This window comes from Gorilla gorilla, chromosome 8 (assembly GCF_029281585.2).
Source record: "Gorilla gorilla gorilla isolate KB3781 chromosome 8, NHGRI_mGorGor1-v2.1_pri, whole genome shotgun sequence".
NCBI lineage: Eukaryota > Metazoa > Chordata > Mammalia > Primates > Hominidae > Gorilla > Gorilla gorilla.
Window position 1 is genome coordinate 112369401 of NC_073232.2, and position 6379 is coordinate 112375779.

The window sequence follows — 6379 nt, forward strand, 5'->3', positions numbered from 1 at the left end:
TATCCAGTAGCTGCTTTTGTTGTTCTTCACATTATATAAATGAGAAAAACCAAGGCTCAGAAAGGAGAAAATACCTTGCTTGAAATTATGCTTTTGTCACATGGCATAGTTAGAATTCAAACCAAGTTCTATCTGATTATAAAGCACTCCTATTTAAGTGAAAAGTTCCTTTTTCCATTTTAACTTCATTTTGTATTTCCTTAAACATTATCTGTACAATTATTAGAGTTGGTAATATCTGCACATCGTATACAATACCAAAATATGTACACAAGGGTAAAAAGTGAAAATAAGTCTTCTAGCTGGGTGCTGTGGCTCACACCTGTAATCCCAGCATTTTGGAAGGCCAAGGCCAGCGAATCACCTGAGGTCAGGAGTTCGAGACCAGCCTGGCCAATATGGTGAAACCCCCATCTCTATTAAAAATACAAGAATTAGCTGGTCGTGGTGGCAGGCACCTGTAACCCCAGCTACTCAGGAGGCTGAGGCAGAGAATTGCTTGAACCTGGGAAGCGGAGGTTGCAGTGAGCCGAGATCCTGCCACTGCACTCCAGCCTGGGCAACAAGATCCTGCCACTGCAATCCAGCCTGGGCAACAAGAGAGAAATTCAGTCTCAAAAAAAAAAAAAAAAACCCCAAAACAAGAAAATAAGTCTTTCTCCCTTTCCTATACAGTATACTTGACACCTGGTTTCCTTCTTGATGTAGTCACAGTTACCAGTTTATATCCCATGGGAGATATCTTATGGATTAAAAACACACACACACACACACACACACACATATATACAGCCGCCATTGTTTTCACATAAATGGTAGCATCCTATAGTGTCCTGTAGCTTGCTTAGTATTTCATGTTATAGAAATATCAGAATGTTTGCAGTCCTTTTTAAATAGACATTCAAGGATAGTCCAGTCTTCAAACATCAAAAATGTCAGGCTGGACGTGGTGGCTTATGCCTGTAATCCCAGTACTTTGGGAGGCTGAGGTGGGTAGATCACCTGAGGTCAGGAGTTCAAGACCAGCCTGGCCAACATGGTGAAATCCCATCTCTACTAAAAATACAAAAATCAGCTGGGCGTGGTGGCACACGCCTATAATCCCAGCTACTCAGGAGGCTGAGTCACGAGAATTGCTTGAACCCGGGAGGTGGAGGTTGCATTGAGCTGAGATCGCACCATTGCACTCCAGCCTGGGTGAAAGAGTGAAACTCCGTCTCAAAAAAAAAAAAAAAAAAAGCAAATGTCAAAAATATTGCTGTAATAAATATTCTTTGGGGAAAACATACATGAAGGATAAACTGCTAAACTAGTGAGAGAGTAGGAACAGGGCTTGGCTTCTTTTGGCTTCAGCCCGCCACACTAGAGCATTCTTTCATGCATCCCTTATCACAAAACCTACTCCATTACCTCACTGATGCCATCATGTTTTTTGGGTTTTGTTTTGTTTTTTTTGAGACGGAGTTTCGCTTTTGTTGCCCAGGCTGGAGTGCAATGGTGCGATCTTGGCTCACCACAACCTCTGCCTCCCAGGTTCAAGCGATTCTCCTGCCTCAGCTTCCCCAGCAGCTGGGACTACAGGCGTGTGCCATCACACCCAGCTAATGTTTTATTTTTAGTAGAGACGCGGTTTCTCCATGTTGGTCAGGCTGGTCTCTAACTCCTGGCCTCAGGTGATCCACCTGCCTCAGCCTCCCAAAGTGCTGGGATTACAGGCGTGAGCCACCACGCCCAGCCAATCCCCTGTGTTTTTCCTTAAAGAATTCCAGGAAGTGGCCTTAGGAAATAACCAAGGTTGTCCTCAGAAAGGAATGCTGAACGATTGATTTACAGCCTTGTTGCCTCCGACCAGACCACCAGGTGGCCCTTTACTCAAGATAAACATAGCAACCAGATCACGCTGACCTGTGTCTCCTGCCCCTCACATGCCTTGCCCAGCCCAGCCTCCATACCCTACCACTGATGTCAATTCCTGCGCTTTGCCTAATAAAAAAGCCCTACGGCTCTTTTCCGGAAGTCAGTCAGGGAATTCTCTCACTCATGCTGCTTTCCTTATGTCTGGGCATAAGTTCCAATGAGGCCTTGTTTGGGAAAGCTCTTTCAACCTCACGTCAATTTCTATTGCATTGAGAGCCCAAGAATCCATGGTCAGTAACACTAGTAGTGAAACTACTCTTCACGTTGTATGTGTTTTGAATTTTGATAGATATTGCCACATTGCCTTCCCTAGAGGTTATATCAATTTACACTATTGGCAAGAATATGGGTTTTTTTTTCAACATACTGCCAACAAATTATGACAAATAAAAACATGTTCTTTTACAACTTTTAACATATTTTATTTTGTTAGTATATTTTTATGTTTGAAAAGCACCTTGAATTACTTTTACTCAAATTTTAACTTTGTTTCCCTTGCGCTTTTTTTTTTAGTTTATGTAAAAATTTATTTGACCAAAATGTAGAAAAAGTGATACTATTACATATGATACAGTTGTAAGAATCTTAAGAAAAGTATGGATTTTATTCAATAGCACAATTTGCTAGTGTATTTCCTGGGTAGTGTGATGCTGAATAAATAGGAGTAGGGTGGTGGGGTGGGGTGGATAGGGGATTCAGATAAGCCAGAAGCAGGGTGATTTTTAGTCAGAATTGAAAACTTGAGTTGGCCCCCACATGCTGCTGGGGAATGTGAAATGTTTCAGCTCTGAGATGTTAACTGAGAAAACAAAGTAAAACGAAGCCAAAATGTGCAGCCCCGTCTTCAAAATCCTCCATTATCCAGTTTAATCAGGAGTTTCTTGGTCTTTTATTAACTTGGTCCTAAAGAAGGAATTCAAGTTCTACATAAGTGAAACTTCAATTTGCTATTCCCTGAAGTATGGAAATGAAGTTGGGCCAGTTTTTAATCTCTGCTGCCAGAGAGGCCCTTTCTGCTAATAGAACAAAGCTCTTTTGCTCAATTTATTAATGCCTTGTAGTCTTTTGAATATGGCTGACTTGAATTGGACTGAACTCCACCATATTCCTGCTGAGTGGATGGGTCATTATTGGAATGAGACACTTGCTCCTCAGAGAACAACTTTATTTTGATTTTATTTTTTCTTGTGATGGAGTGTCTCACTCTGTCGCCCAGGCTGGAGTACAGTGGTGCCATCTCAGCTCACTGCAACCTCCACCTCCCAAATTCAAGCAATTCTCCCACCTTAGCCTCCCTAGTAGCTGGGACTACAGGCACGTGTCACCATGCCCAGCGTTTGTATTTTTAGTAGAGGCGGGGTTTTGCCGTTTTGCCAGGCTGGTCTCAAATTCCTGACCTCCCTGCCTTGGCCTCCCAAAGTGTTGAGATTACAGGTGTGAGCCACTGTGCCTGGCCAGAGAACAACTTTAGAATGAAAGAAATATGCAGAAGAACATCACATCAAGCATCCATCCAGAAAATATGTGGGTAATTATGAAGCATTCTCATGCTGACTGCTTGAGAGGATGTTTGTTCTGCATGGTGGAGTGTGGAGAAGAGCCAGGATGCTTAGGTTAATCTATCTGTGGTTTATGACTTCCCACAACAGCAAACCCCCACCCACCATTTTTGTTTTGTTTTGTTTTTTGTTTTTTTGCCTCTGGATGGAAAATCCCCACCCATGTGATGGTCCCTGGTCTCTCCTGTCGTCTGACCAATGGTTGACCCAAATGGTTATGTTCTTCAGCGTTTTAAATAGATCCATTACTAGATATTGGAGTCTGTGTTCTCCAAAGTGTGGGGTTGCCTGTTCTCTTGTCGCCCAGGCTGCAGTGCAATGGTGCAATCTCCGCTCACTGCAACCTCCGCCTCCCGGGTTCATGCAATTCTCCTGCCTCAGCCTCCCTAGTAGCTGGGACTACAGGTGTATGCCTCCACACCAGGCTAATTATTGTATTTTTAGTAAAGACGAGGTTTCACCATGTTGGCCAGGCTGGTCTCGAACTCCTGACCTCAAGTGATCCACCCACTTCGGTCCCCTAAAGTGCTGGGTATACAGGCGTGAGCCACTGTGACTGTCCGCCCTCTCTCTTAAGAGACCGCGCTTACTAGGAAATACCCTGCCTACCTTAGGAATAAATGCAACGCAAAGGAAAAAATAGAGCTGAAAAAGCTGGTGCCATTTTTAAAAAAAGGAAGAAATGAGATTTAACTGGTGCTCAAAGCTTCTGATACAAAATATGTGGTCATGTATTCATAATTTGCTTGACATTTCCAGCAAAACAAAGATGGCAATAACAAAAGAAACTTCTTACAAGAGAAGAGAAAGACACTCGGAGCTCCAGAGTTTCTGCTGGAACAAGGCTCTTCCGTTTTGGTTATATACAGTCAAGTTCATTTAGTGCCTGATCCAGTGTCTGATATAAGCCCGCGCCCTCTTCTTTGGCCTGGGCAAATTTCTCTTCCAGGTCATCAGTTGTCTTTTCCAGTTTTGCAACCATTATCTCTGCAAATTCAGCACGGATCTCAGCCTCCTTCAGTTGTCAGACAGAAGTTTAATTTTTTCTTCATATTTGTCCTCCTTGTCAGAATACTTTTCAATGCAGCCTCCGGCGGTTTCAGATTGTTAGTGACATTCTTGAGTTCTTCTGCCAGGTCACCACATTTTAGTTCAGACACCTCTGCACACTCCTCTGCTCTGGCCAGTTCGCCCTCCGTGATGGCCAGTTTCCGAGCTACCTCCTCTTATTTGCGGTCAGCCTCCGGCCGCAGTGTGCTTGGCCTCTTTGAGCTGCATCTCCCGAATCCATCTTCTCCTCATCCCTCATAGCCCGGTTTTCTATCACCTTCATTCTCTCTCACGCTCATCTGCAGCCTTTTCCCCCTCCTCTAGCTTCTGCAGGGCCGTGACCAGTCGTTCCCGAGCCCCGTCCAACTCCTCCTTAACAAGCTGGATGCGTCAGTTGAGGACAGCCACATCGCCTTCAGCTTTCTCGCGCCCCCAGTCCAGCTGCCGCTGCAGGCCCTACGCACAGTCTTCGCCTTGTCCGCCTGCTGCGGCAGGGCCTGAATCTTGCGTTTCACCGCCTGCGGCGGGCGCCCCGGACCCGACCGGGTTCGGACGACAGCTGCGCGGCCGCGCCTCGGCCACTGAACTTTTGCCTGCACCGGGGCCGCCCCGCACCCCCCGCCACCCCCAGCCCCGGCCCAGCTGCCGTCGGGGCGATGAGGTCACCCGCCCTTGCACGATATCTGTTGATTTGGGGATTTGTTCCTACTGACTATAGGAGTCAATTTTCTTGGGTTTTTCAGGCACGATGATAGCAACTAAAGTTTTTGCTTCCATCTTTTACATGTTTTATTTCTTGTTACTTTTTTCTGATTCCAGTTGAACTATACTGTAATGGTAAATAGCCTTGTTATTTATTTGTTTATTTATTTATTTATTTATTTTTTTACGACACGGGGTTTCACTCTGTCGCCCAGGCTGGAGTGCAAGTGGTGCGATCTCGGCTCACTGCAACCTTCACCTCCTGGGCTCAAGCGATCCTCCTACCTCAGTCTCCTGAGTAGCTGGGACTATAGGCGCGGGCCACCAAGCCCGGCTAAATTTTTTTTTTTTTTTTTTTTTTTTGTATTTTTAGTGGAGACAGGTTTTCGCCATGTTGGCCAGGCTGTCTTGAACTCCTGACCTTAGGTGATCCGCCTGCCACCGCCTCCCGAAGTGCTGGGATTACAGGTGTAAGCCGGCCTTATCTTATTCTCAATATTAATGAGAATGTTTCCAGTCTTTCACCAAAAAGCACAATTTGGGAGATGTGTTTTCATTGACTTAAGAGAAATTCATCTATTTCTATTTTACTAAGGGTTAGAAAAATCAAGAATGGATGTCAAATATTATTAAAAGCATTTTCTGTACAAATGAGATTATCATGTAATGTCAAAATTGTATTTATACAATTTTGCATAATTTGTATTTATGTAATTTTGTATACATTGTATTTATACAAAATTGTATTTATATGGTCAGTTTTCTTAAGATGGATTTCCTGGTATTGCACCACTGCTATGTTCCTGATTCCTGTGTTAGTGGTGTAGTTTTTTCTTTTTTTTTTGAAACGGAGTCTTGCTCTGTCGCCCAGAATCTTGGCTCACTGCAACTGCCGCCTCCCGGGTTCAAGCGATTCTCCTGCCTCAGCCTTCCAAGTAGCTGAGATTATAGGCATGTGCCACCATGTCCTGCTAATTTTTGTATTTTTAGTAGAGGAGGGGTTTCACCATGTTGGCCAGGCTGGTCTCGAATACCTGACCTTAGGTAATCCGCCTGCCTCGGCCTCCCAAAGTGCTGGGATTACAGGCGTGAGCCACCGTGCCCAGCCAGTGGTATAGTATTTTTAATATGATGCCAGACCTATGCATCAA

At 44.5% G+C, this 6379-nt stretch overlaps 1 pseudogene; it reads right to left on the reverse strand.

Moving 5' to 3' along the window:
* Nucleotides 1–4116: 4116 nt before the first annotated feature.
* On the reverse strand, nucleotides 4117–5303 carry LOC101136678 (tropomyosin alpha-4 chain-like; annotated as a pseudogene).
* Nucleotides 5304–6379: the final 1076 nt, after the last annotated feature.